Source organism: Anomaloglossus baeobatrachus, chromosome 4 (assembly GCF_048569485.1).
Source record: "Anomaloglossus baeobatrachus isolate aAnoBae1 chromosome 4, aAnoBae1.hap1, whole genome shotgun sequence".
Classification (NCBI taxonomy): Eukaryota; Metazoa; Chordata; class Amphibia; order Anura; family Aromobatidae; genus Anomaloglossus; species Anomaloglossus baeobatrachus.
The window spans coordinates 646,458,960-646,471,470 of NC_134356.1; the positions used below are offsets into that span (position 1 = coordinate 646,458,960).

Below are 12,511 nucleotides of genomic sequence, written 5' to 3' on the forward strand. Positions count from 1 at the left end.
TTTTTTTTTTTATTAAACGCCTCTCATTTTTTCTGTGACTCTTTGCGTTATCCCATTTGACCAAGCAACCAGTATTCTTAGTTTACTGGTTCGATTCCTGCTATGGGATTGCCACTTTTTCTGTAATAATTCATGCATTGAAAGGTCGACACAAGCCATGCATACAGTCAGTCTAGCTTGGATTTGTCTTTGCAGCAAAAAATTCTGACCACAATAGATTTTGGACATTCATTCCATTCTTTTGCTCAATACTCTATTTGAATTCATATCACAAATCATTTTTACTTTTGACTTTTAACTGTTTGGTTTCAAAGGATCCAAAACCCCCTTCCTTTATATCTGACGCTTTTTGGTACTGAGTGGATACAGTTCTGGCTGTCTAGTCAAGATGGAGACAAAATATCAAAAGCATAGTGCCCCGTGTGAGGATCGAACTCACGACCTTCAGATTATGAGACTGACGCGCTACCTACTGCGCTAACGAGGCAAGCTTCTAGCAAGGATGTGCCAAACTTACTTACTGAAAGCAATTAAGTTCTTGTTTTTCCACATTGACAACGTCTTGAGAGAACAACACTTCTCATATGGTCTAGTGGTTAGGATTCCTGGTTTTCACCCAGGCGGCCTGGGTTCGACTCCCGGTATGGGAATGCTGCTTTTTCTGTACTATCTCTGACATTCAAAGGCCGACACAGTTGTTTGCATAAAAAAGCAGTTCAGGTAAAATTTGCACTTTGCAGCCAAAGTTGCAAAACGTTAGGGTCTTGGCACTTCATTTCCAACTCTTGCACAACACTTTTATAGGTTTCATAGCTCAAACTATTCTCAACTATCATTTTTTACTTCAAAATGTCGTAGAACTCAAAAACTCGTATGGCCTGTCCTTTGGCCTCCAATTTCCATTCTAATCTGTAGAATTTAACAACTGAATGGCAAAGTTCTCAAGCTCCCCAGTCAAAGAAAAGGAGTGAACTGTACCCTATCTGAGGGAAAACCTCATAATCATCAGAAAAAGCCACTAGCTCCTAACTACTGTTCAAATGAGTCAAGTTTAAACTGTTGAAAGGAAAAAGTTTTTTAATCAAAGCAACACTCTTTTTTTTTTTTTTTTTTTTTTTTTTTTTTTTTTTTTTTTTATTAAACGCCTCTCATTTTTTCTGTGACTCTTTGCGTTATCCCATTTGACCAAGCAACCAGTATTCTTAGTTTACTGGTTCGATTCCTGCTATGGGATTGCCACTTTTTCTGTAATAATTCATGCATTGAAAGGTCGACACAAGCCATGCATGCAGTCAGTCTAGCTTGGATTTGTCTTTGCAGCAAAAAATTCTGACCACAATAGATTTTGGACATTCATTCCATTCTTTTGCTCAATACTCTATTTGAATTCATATCACAAATCATTTTTACTTTTGACTTTTAACTGTTTGGTTTCAAAGGATCCAAAACCCCCTTCCTTTATATTTGACGCTTTTTGGTACTGAGTGGATACAGTTCTGGCTGTCTAGTCAAGATGGAGACAAAATATCAAAAGCATAGTGCCCCGTGTGAGGATCGAACTCACGACCTTCAGATTTTGAGACTGACGCGCTACCTACTGCGCTAACGAGGCAAGCTTCTAGCAAGGATGTGCCAAACTTACTTACTGAAAGCAATTAAGTTCTTGTTTTTCCACATTGACAACGTCTTGAGAGAACAACACTTCTCATATGGTCTAGTGGTTAGGATTCCTGGTTTTCACCCAGGCGGCCTGGGTTCGACTCCCGGTATGGGAATGCTGCTTTTTCTGTACTATCTCTGACATTCAAAGGCCGACACAGTTGTTTGCATAAAAAAGCAGTTCAGGTAAAATTTGCACTTTGCAGCCAAAGTTGCAAAACGTTAGGGTCTTGGCACTTCATTTCCAACTCTTGCACAACACTTTTATAGGTTTCATAGCTCAAACTATTCTCAACTATCATTTTTTACTTCAAAATGTCGTAGAACTCAAAAACTCGTATGGCCTGTCCTTTGGCCTCCAATTTCCATTCTAATCTGTAGAATTTAACAACTGAATGGCAAAGTTCTCAAGCTCCCCAGTAAAAGAAAAGGAGTGAACTGTACCCTATCTGAGGGAAAACCTCATAATCATCAGAAAAAGCCACTAGCTCCTAACTACTGTTCAAATGAGTCAAGTTTAAACTGTTGAAAGGAAAAAGTTTTTTAATCAAAGCAACACTCTTTTTTTTTTTTTTTTTTTTTTTTTTTTTTTTTTTTTTTTTTTTTTTTTTTTTTATTAAACGCCTCTCATTTTTTCTGTGACTCTCTGCGTTATCCCATTTGACCAAGCAACCAGTATTCTTAGTTTACTGGTTCGATTCCTGCTATGGGATTGCCACTTTTTCTGTAATAATTCATGCATTGAAAGGTCGACACAAGCCATGCATACAGTCAGTCTAGCTTGGATTTGTCTTTGCAGCAAAAAATTCTGACCACAATAGATTTTGGACATTCATTCCATTCTTTTGCTCAATACTCTATTTGAATTCATATCACAAATCATTTTTACTTTTGACTTTTAACTGTTTGGTTTCAAAGGATCCAAAACCCCCTTCCTTTATATCTGACGCTTTTTGGTACTGAGTGGATACAGTTCTGGCTGTCTAGTCAAGATGGAGACAAAATATCAAAAGCATAGTGCCCCGTGTGAGGATCGAACTCACGACCTTCAGATTATGAGACTGACGCGCTACCTACTGCGCTAACGAGGCAAGCTTCTAGCAAGGAGGTGCCAAACTTACTTACTGAAAGCAATTAAGTTCTTGTTTTTCCACATTGACAACGTCTTGAGAGAACAACACTTCTCATATGGTCTAGTGGTTAGGATTCCTGGTTTTCACCCAGGCGGCCTGGGTTCGACTCCCGGTATGGGAATGCTGCTTTTTCTGTACTATCTCTGACATTCAAAGGCCGACACAGTTGTTTGCATAAAAAAGCAGTTCAGGTAAAATTTGCACTTTGCAGCCAAAGTTGCAAAACGTTAGGGTCTTGGCACTTCATTTCCAACTCTTGCACAACACTTTTATAGGTTTCATAGCTCAAACTATTCTCAACTATCATTTTTTACTTCAAAATGTCGTAGAACTCAAAAACCCGTATGGCCTGTCCTTTGGCCTCCAATTTCCATTCTAATCTGTAGAATTTAACAACTGAATGGCAAAGTTCTCAAGCTCCCCAGTCAAAGAAAAGGAGTGAACTGTACCCTATCTGAGGGAAAACCTCATAATCATCAGAAAAAGCCACTAGCTCCTAACTACTGTTCAAATGAGTCAAGTTTAAACTGTTGAAAGGAAAAAGTTTTTTAATCAAAGCAACACTCTTTTTTTTTTTGTTTTTTTTTTTTTTATTAAACGCCTCTCCTTTTTTCTGTGACTCTTTGCGTTATCCCATTTGACCAAGCAACCAGTATTCTTAGTTTACTGCTTCGATTCCTGCTATGGGATTGCCACTTTTTCTGTAATAATTCATGCATTGAAAGGTCGACACAAGCCATGCATACAGTCAGTCTAGCTTGGATTTGTCTTTGCAGCAAAAAATTCTGACCACAATAGATTTTGGACATTCATTCCATTCTTTTGCTCAATACTCTATTTAAATTCATATCACAAATCATTTTTACTTTTGACTTTTAACTGTTTGGTTTCAAAGGATCCAAAACCCCCTTCCTTTATATCTGACGCTTTTTGGTACTGAGTGGATACAGTTCTGGCTGTCTAGTCAAGATGGAGACAAAATATCAAAAGCATAGTGCCCCGTGTGAGGATCGAACTCACGACCTTCAGATTATGAGACTGACGCGCTACCTACTGCGCTAACGAGGCAAGCTTCTAGCAAGGATGTGCCAAACTTACTTACTGAAAGCAATTAAGTTCTTGTTTTTCCACATTGACAACGTCTTGAGACAACAACACTTCTCATATGGTCTAGTGGTTAGGATTCCTGGTTTTCACCCAGGCGGCCTGGGTTCGACTCCCGGTATGGGAATGCTGCTTTTTCTGTACTATCTCTGACATTCAAAGGCCGACACAGTTGTTTGCATAAAAAAGCAGTTCAGGTAAAATTTGCACTTTGCAGCCAAAGTTGCAAAACGTTAGGGTCTTGGCACTTCATTTCCAACTCTTGCACAACACTTTTATAGGTTTCATAGCTCAAACTATTCTCAACTATCATTTTTTACTTCAAAATGTCGTAGAACTCAAAAACTCGTATGGCCTGTCCTTTGGCCTCCAATTTCCATTCTAATCTGTAGAATTTAACAACTGAATGGCAAAGTTCTCAAGCTCCCCAGTCAAAGAAAAGGAGTGAACTGTACCCTATCTGAGGGAAAACCTCATAATCATCAGAAAAAGCCACTAGCTCCTAACTACTGTTCAAATGAGTCAAGTTTAAACTGTTGAAAGGAAAAAGTTTTTTAATCAAAGCAACACTCTTTTTTTTTTTTTTTTTATTAAAGGCCTCTCATTTTTTCTGTAACTCTTTGCGTTATCCCATTTGACCAAGCAACCAGTATTCTTAGTTTACTGGTTCGATTCCTGCTATGGGATTGCCACTTTTTCTGTAATAATTCATGCATTGAAAGGTCGACACAAGCCATGCATACAGTCAGTCTAGCTTGGATTTGTCTTTGCAGCAAAAAATTCTGACCACAATAGATTTTGGACATTCATTCCATTCTTTTGCTCAATACTCTATTTGAATTCATATCACAAATCATTTTTACTTTTGACTTTTAACTGTTTGGTTTCAAAGGATCCAAAACCCCCTTCCTTTATATCTGACGCTTTTTGGTACTAAGTGGATACAGTTCTGGCTGTCTAGTCAAGATGGAGACAAAATATCAAAAGCATAGTGCCCCGTGTGAGGATCGAACTCACGACCTTCAGATTATGAGACTGACGCGCTACCTACTGCGCTAACGAGGCAAGCTTCTAGCAAGGATGTGCCAAACTTACTTACTGAAAGCAATTAAGTTCTTGTTTTTCCACATTGACAACGTCTTGAGAGAACAACACTTCTCATATGGTCTAGTGGTTAGGATTCCTGGTTTTCACCCAGGCGGCCTGGGTTCGACTCCCGGTATGGGAATGCTGCTTTTTCTGTACTATCTCTGACATTCAAAGGCCGACACAGTTGTTTGCATAAAAAAGCAGTTCAGGTAAAATTTGCACTTTGCAGCCAAAGTTGCAAAACGTTAGGGTCTTGGCACTTCATTTCCAACTCTTGCACAACACTTTTATAGGTTTCATAGCTCAAACTATTCTCAACTATCATTTTTTACTTCAAAATGTCGTTGAACTCAAAAACTCGTATGGCCTGTCCTTTGGCCTCCAATTTCCATTCTAATCTGTAGAATTTAACAACTGAATGGCAAAGTTCTCAAGCTCCCCAGTCAAAGAAAAGGAGTGAACTGTACCCTATCTGAGGGAAAACCTCATAATCATCAGAAAAAGCCACTAGCTCCTAACTACTGTTCAAATGAGTCAAGTTTAAACTGTTGAAAGGAAAAAGTTTTTTAATCAAAGCAACACTCTTTTTTTTTTTTTTTTTTTTTTTTTTTTTTTTTATTAAACGCCTCTCATTTTTTCTGTGACTCTTTGCGTTATCCCATTTGACCAAGCAACCAGTATTCTTAGTTTACTGGTTCGATTCCTGCTATGGGATTGCCACTTTTTCTGTAATAATTCATGCATTGAAAGGTCGACACAAGCCATGCATACAGTCAGTCTAGCTTGGATTTGTCTTTGCAGCAAAAAATTCTGACCACAATAGATTTTGGACATTCATTCCATTCTTTTGCTCAATACTCTATTTGAATTCATATCACAAATCATTTTTACTTTTGACTTTTAACTGTTTGGTTTCAAAGGATCCAAAACCCCCTTCCTTTATATCTGACGCTTTTTGGTACTGAGTGGATACAGTTCTGGCTGTCTAGTCAAGATGGAGACAAAATATCAAAAGCATAGTGCCCCGTGTGAGGATCGAACTCACGACCTTCAGATTATGAGACTGACGCGCTACCTACTGCGCTAACGAGGCAAGCTTCTAGCAAGGAGGTGCCAAACTTACTTACTGAAAGCAATTAAGTTCTTGTTTTTCCACATTGACAACGTCTTGAGAGAACAACACTTCTCATATGGTCTAGTGGTTAGGATTCCTGGTTTTCACCCAGGCGGCCTGGGTTCGACTCCCGGTATGGGAATGCTGCTTTTTCTGTACTATCTCTGACATTCAAAGGCCGACACAGTTGTTTGCATAAAAAAGCAGTTCAGGTAAAATTTGCACTTTGCAGCCAAAGTTGCAAAACGTTAGGGTCTTGGCACTTCATTTCCAACTCTTGCACAACACTTTTATAGGTTTCATAGCTCAAACTATTCTCAACTATCATTTTTTACTTCAAAATGTCGTAGAACTCAAAAACCCGTATGGCCTGTCCTTTGGCCTCCAATTTCCATTCTAATCTGTAGAATTTAACAACTGAATGGCAAAGTTCTCAAGCTCCCCAGTCAAAGAAAAGGAGTGAACTGTACCCTATCTGAGGGAAAACCTCATAATCATCAGAAAAAGCCACTAGCTCCTAACTACTGTTCAAATGAGTCAAGTTTAAACTGTTGAAAGGAAAAAGTTTTTTAATCAAAGCAACACTCTTTTTTTTTTTGTTTTTTTTTTTTTTATTAAACGCCTCTCCTTTTTTCTGTGACTCTTTGCGTTATCCCATTTGACCAAGCAACCAGTATTCTTAGTTTACTGCTTCGATTCCTGCTATGGGATTGCCACTTTTTCTGTAATAATTCATGCATTGAAAGGTCGACACAAGCCATGCATACAGTCAGTCTAGCTTGGATTTGTCTTTGCAGCAAAAAATTCTGACCACAATAGATTTTGGACATTCATTCCATTCTTTTGCTCAATACTCTATTTAAATTCATATCACAAATCATTTTTACTTTTGACTTTTAACTGTTTGGTTTCAAAGGATCCAAAACCCCCTTCCTTTATATCTGACGCTTTTTGGTACTGAGTGGATACAGTTCTGGCTGTCTAGTCAAGATGGAGACAAAATATCAAAAGCATAGTGCCCCGTGTGAGGATCGAACTCACGACCTTCAGATTATGAGACTGACGCGCTACCTACTGCGCTAACGAGGCAAGCTTCTAGCAAGGATGTGCCAAACTTACTTACTGAAAGCAATTAAGTTCTTGTTTTTCCACATTGACAACGTCTTGAGACAACAACACTTCTCATATGGTCTAGTGGTTAGGATTCCTGGTTTTCACCCAGGCGGCCTGGGTTCGACTCCCGGTATGGGAATGCTGCTTTTTCTGTACTATCTCTGACATTCAAAGGCCGACACAGTTGTTTGCATAAAAAAGCAGTTCAGGTAAAATTTGCACTTTGCAGCCAAAGTTGCAAAACGTTAGGGTCTTGGCACTTCATTTCCAACTCTTGCACAACACTTTTATAGGTTTCATAGCTCAAACTATTCTCAACTATCATTTTTTACTTCAAAATGTCGTAGAACTCAAAAACTCGTATGGCCTGTCCTTTGGCCTCCAATTTCCATTCTAATCTGTAGAATTTAACAACTGAATGGCAAAGTTCTCAAGCTCCCCAGTCAAAGAAAAGGAGTGAACTGTACCCTATCTGAGGGAAAACCTCATAATCATCAGAAAAAGCCACTAGCTCCTAACTACTGTTCAAATGAGTCAAGTTTAAACTGTTGAAAGGAAAAAGTTTTTTAATCAAAGCAACACTCTTTTTTTTTTTTTTTTATTAAAGGCCTCTCATTTTTTCTGTAACTCTTTGCGTTATCCCATTTGACCAAGCAACCAGTATTCTTAGTTTACTGGTTCGATTCCTGCTATGGGATTGCCACTTTTTCTGTAATAATTCATGCATTGAAAGGTCGACACAAGCCATGCATACAGTCAGTCTAGCTTGGATTTGTCTTTGCAGCAAAAAATTCTGACCACAATAGATTTTGGACATTCATTCCATTCTTTTGCTCAATACTCTATTTGAATTCATATCACAAATCATTTTTACTTTTGACTTTTAACTGTTTGGTTTCAAAGGATCCAAAACCCCCTTCCTTTATATCTGACGCTTTTTGGTACTAAGTGGATACAGTTCTGGCTGTCTAGTCAAGATGGAGACAAAATATCAAAAGCATAGTGCCCCGTGTGAGGATCGAACTCACGACCTTCAGATTATGAGACTGACGCGCTACCTACTGCGCTAACGAGGCAAGCTTCTAGCAAGGATGTGCCAAACTTACTTACTGAAAGCAATTAAGTTCTTGTTTTTCCACATTGACAACGTCTTGAGAGAACAACACTTCTCATATGGTCTAGTGGTTAGGATTCCTGGTTTTCACCCAGGCGGCCTGGGTTCGACTCCCGGTATGGGAATGCTGCTTTTTCTGTACTATCTCTGACATTCAAAGGCCGACACAGTTGTTTGCATAAAAAAGCAGTTCAGGTAAAATTTGCACTTTGCAGCCAAAGTTGCAAAACGTTAGGGTCTTGGCACTTCATTTCCAACTCTTGCACAACACTTTTATAGGTTTCATAGCTCAAACTATTCTCAACTATCATTTTTTACTTCAAAATGTCGTTGAACTCAAAAACTCGTATGGCCTGTCCTTTGGCCTCCAATTTCCATTCTAATCTGTAGAATTTAACAACTGAATGGCAAAGTTCTCAAGCTCCCCAGTCAAAGAAAAGGAGTGAACTGTACCCTATCTGAGGGAAAACCTCATAATCATCAGAAAAAGCCACTAGCTCCTAACTACTGTTCAAATGAGTCAAGTTTAAACTGTTGAAAGGAAAAAGTTTTTTAATCAAAGCAACACTCTTTTTTTTTTTTTTTTTTTTTTTTTTTTTTTTATTAAACGCCTCTCATTTTTTCTGTGACTCTTTGCGTTATCCCATTTGACCAAGCAACCAGTATTCTTAGTTTACTGGTTCGATTCCTGCTATGGGATTGCCACTTTTTCTGTAATAATTCATGCATTGAAAGGTCGACACAAGCCATGCATACAGTCAGTCTAGCTTGGATTTGTCTTTGCAGCAAAAAATTCTGACCACAATAGATTTTGGACATTCATTCCATTCTTTTGCTCAATACTCTATTTGAATTCATATCACAAATCATTTTTACTTTTGACTTTTAACTGTTTGGTTTCAAAGGATCCAAAACCCCCTTCCTTTATATCTGACGCTTTTTGGTACTGAGTGGATACAGTTCTGGCTGTCTAGTCAAGATGGAGACAAAATATCAAAAGCATAGTGCCCCGTGTGAGGATCGAACTCACGACCTTCAGATTATGAGACTGACGCGCTACCTACTGCGCTAACGAGGCAAGCTTCTAGCAAGGAGGTGCCAAACTTACTTACTGAAAGCAATTAAGTTCTTGTTTTTCCACATTGACAACGTCTTGAGAGAACAACACTTCTCATATGGTCTAGTGGTTAGGATTCCTGGTTTTCACCCAGGCGGCCTGGGTTCGACTCCCGGTATGGGAATGCTGCTTTTTCTGTACTATCTCTGACATTCAAAGGCCGACACAGTTGTTTGCATAAAAAAGCAGTTCAGGTAAAATTTGCACTTTGCAGCCAAAGTTGCAAAACGTTAGGGTCTTGGCACTTCATTTCCAACTCTTGCACAACACTTTTATAGGTTTCATAGCTCAAACTATTCTCAACTATCATTTTTTACTTCAAAATGTCGTAGAACTCAAAAACCCGTATGGCCTGTCCTTTGGCCTCCAATTTCCATTCTAATCTGTAGAATTTAACAACTGAATGGCAAAGTTCTCAAGCTCCCCAGTCAAAGAAAAGGAGTGAACTGTACCCTATCTGAGGGAAAACCTCATAATCATCAGAAAAAGCCACTAGCTCCTAACTACTGTTCAAATGAGTCAAGTTTAAACTGTTGAAAGGAAAAAGTTTTTTAATCAAAGCAACACTCTTTTTTTTTTTGTTTTTTTTTTTTTTATTAAACGCCTCTCCTTTTTTCTGTGACTCTTTGCGTTATCCCATTTGACCAAGCAACCAGTATTCTTAGTTTACTGCTTCGATTCCTGCTATGGGATTGCCACTTTTTCTGTAATAATTCATGCATTGAAAGGTCGACACAAGCCATGCATACAGTCAGTCTAGCTTGGATTTGTCTTTGCAGCAAAAAATTCTGACCACAATAGATTTTGGACATTCATTCCATTCTTTTGCTCAATACTCTATTTAAATTCATATCACAAATCATTTTTACTTTTGACTTTTAACTGTTTGGTTTCAAAGGATCCAAAACCCCCTTCCTTTATATCTGACGCTTTTTGGTACTGAGTGGATACAGTTCTGGCTGTCTAGTCAAGATGGAGACAAAATATCAAAAGCATAGTGCCCCGTGTGAGGATCGAACTCACGACCTTCAGATTATGAGACTGACGCGCTACCTACTGCGCTAACGAGGCAAGCTTCTAGCAAGGATGTGCCAAACTTACTTACTGAAAGCAATTAAGTTCTTGTTTTTCCACATTGACAACGTCTTGAGACAACAACACTTCTCATATGGTCTAGTGGTTAGGATTCCTGGTTTTCACCCAGGCGGCCTGGGTTCGACTCCCGGTATGGGAATGCTGCTTTTTCTGTACTATCTCTGACATTCAAAGGCCGACACAGTTGTTTGCATAAAAAAGCAGTTCAGGTAAAATTTGCACTTTGCAGCCAAAGTTGCAAAACGTTAGGGTCTTGGCACTTCATTTCCAACTCTTGCACAACACTTTTATAGGTTTCATAGCTCAAACTATTCTCAACTATCATTTTTTACTTCAAAATGTCGTAGAACTCAAAAACTCGTATGGCCTGTCCTTTGGCCTCCAATTTCCATTCTAATCTGTAGAATTTAACAACTGAATGGCAAAGTTCTCAAGCTCCCCAGTCAAAGAAAAGGAGTGAACTGTACCCTATCTGAGGGAAAACCTCATAATCATCAGAAAAAGCCACTAGCTCCTAACTACTGTTCAAATGAGTCAAGTTTAAACTGTTGAAAGGAAAAAGTTTTTTAATCAAAGCAACACTCTTTTTTTTTTTTTTTTTATTAAAGGCCTCTCATTTTTTCTGTAACTCTTTGCGTTATCCCATTTGACCAAGCAACCAGTATTCTTAGTTTACTGGTTCGATTCCTGCTATGGGATTGCCACTTTTTCTGTAATAATTCATGCATTGAAAGGTCGACACAAGCCATGCATACAGTCAGTCTAGCTTGGATTTGTCTTTGCAGCAAAAAATTCTGACCACAATAGATTTTGGACATTCATTCCATTCTTTTGCTCAATACTCTATTTGAATTCATATCACAAATCATTTTTACTTTTGACTTTTAACTGTTTGGTTTCAAAGGATCCAAAACCCCCTTCCTTTATATCTGACGCTTTTTGGTACTAAGTGGATACAGTTCTGGCTGTCTAGTCAAGATGGAGACAAAATATCAAAAGCATAGTGCCCCGTGTGAGGATCGAACTCACGACCTTCAGATTATGAGACTGACGCGCTACCTACTGCGCTAACGAGGCAAGCTTCTAGCAAGGATGTGCCAAACTTACTTACTGAAAGCAATTAAGTTCTTGTTTTTCCACATTGACAACGTCTTGAGAGAACAACACTTCTCATATGGTCTAGTGGTTAGGATTCCTGGTTTTCACCCAGGCGGCCTGGGTTCGACTCCCGGTATGGGAATCCTGCTTTTTCTGTACTATCTCTGACATTCAAAGGCCGACACAGTTGTTTGCATAAAAAAGCAGTTCAGGTAAAATTTGCACTTTGCAGCCAAAGTTGCAAAACGTTAGGGTCTTGGCACTTCATTTCCAACTCTTGCACAACACTTTTATAGGTTTCATAGCTCAAACTATTCTCAACTATCATTTTTTACTTCAAAATGTCGTTGAACTCAAAAACTCGTATGGCCTGTCCTTTGGCCTCCAATTTCCATTCTAATCTGTAGAATTTAACAACTGAATGGCAAAGTTCTCAAGCTCCCCAGTCAAAGAAAAGGAGTGAACTGTACCCTATCTGAGGGAAAACCTCATAATCATCAGAAAAAGCCACTAGCTCCTAACTACTGTTCAAATGAGTCAAGTTTAAACTGTTGAAAGGAAAAAGTTTTTTAATCAAAGCAACACTCTTTTTTTTTTTTTTTTTTTTTTTTTTTTTTTTTTTTTTATTAAACGCCTCTCATTTTTTCTGTGACTCTTTGCGTTATCCCATTTGACCAAGCAACCAGTATTCTTAGTTTACTGGTTCGATTCCTGCTATGGGATTGCCACTTTTTCTGTAATAATTCATGCATTGAAAGGTCGACACAAGCCATGCATACAGTCAGTCTAGCTTGGATTTGTCTTTGCAGCAAAAAATTCTGACCACAATAGATTTTGGACATTCATTCCATTCTTTTGCTCAATACTCTATTTGA

The 12,511-nt window shown here is 38.5% G+C and overlaps 11 non-coding genes across 11 annotated transcripts; all 11 read right to left on the reverse strand.

Annotated features, from left to right (window-relative positions):
• Positions 1-414: 414 nt before the first annotated feature.
• On the reverse strand, positions 415-487 carry TRNAM-CAU (transfer RNA methionine (anticodon CAU)). The gene has a single exon. It is a non-coding gene; the product is annotated as a tRNA-Met (tRNA).
• Positions 488-1,539: 1,052 nt separating this feature from the next.
• TRNAL-CAA (transfer RNA leucine (anticodon CAA)) lies at positions 1,540-1,612 on the reverse strand. Its single transcript has one exon. It is a non-coding gene; the product is annotated as a tRNA-Leu (tRNA).
• A 1,065-nt stretch (positions 1,613-2,677) lies between these two features.
• TRNAM-CAU (transfer RNA methionine (anticodon CAU)) lies at positions 2,678-2,750 on the reverse strand. Its single transcript has one exon. It is a non-coding gene; the product is annotated as a tRNA-Met (tRNA).
• A 1,037-nt stretch (positions 2,751-3,787) lies between these two features.
• TRNAM-CAU (transfer RNA methionine (anticodon CAU)) lies at positions 3,788-3,860 on the reverse strand. The gene has a single exon. It is a non-coding gene; the product is annotated as a tRNA-Met (tRNA).
• A 1,028-nt stretch (positions 3,861-4,888) lies between these two features.
• Positions 4,889-4,961, reverse strand: TRNAM-CAU (transfer RNA methionine (anticodon CAU)). The gene has a single exon. It is a non-coding gene; the product is annotated as a tRNA-Met (tRNA).
• Positions 4,962-6,005: 1,044 nt separating this feature from the next.
• On the reverse strand, positions 6,006-6,078 carry TRNAM-CAU (transfer RNA methionine (anticodon CAU)). Its single transcript has one exon. It is a non-coding gene; the product is annotated as a tRNA-Met (tRNA).
• A 1,037-nt stretch (positions 6,079-7,115) lies between these two features.
• TRNAM-CAU (transfer RNA methionine (anticodon CAU)) lies at positions 7,116-7,188 on the reverse strand. Its single transcript has one exon. It is a non-coding gene; the product is annotated as a tRNA-Met (tRNA).
• A 1,027-nt stretch (positions 7,189-8,215) lies between these two features.
• Positions 8,216-8,288, reverse strand: TRNAM-CAU (transfer RNA methionine (anticodon CAU)). The gene has a single exon. It is a non-coding gene; the product is annotated as a tRNA-Met (tRNA).
• Positions 8,289-9,331: 1,043 nt separating this feature from the next.
• Positions 9,332-9,404, reverse strand: TRNAM-CAU (transfer RNA methionine (anticodon CAU)). The gene has a single exon. It is a non-coding gene; the product is annotated as a tRNA-Met (tRNA).
• A 1,037-nt stretch (positions 9,405-10,441) lies between these two features.
• Positions 10,442-10,514, reverse strand: TRNAM-CAU (transfer RNA methionine (anticodon CAU)). Its single transcript has one exon. It is a non-coding gene; the product is annotated as a tRNA-Met (tRNA).
• A 1,028-nt stretch (positions 10,515-11,542) lies between these two features.
• Positions 11,543-11,615, reverse strand: TRNAM-CAU (transfer RNA methionine (anticodon CAU)). Its single transcript has one exon. It is a non-coding gene; the product is annotated as a tRNA-Met (tRNA).
• Between the last annotated feature and the right edge of the window lie 896 nt (positions 11,616-12,511).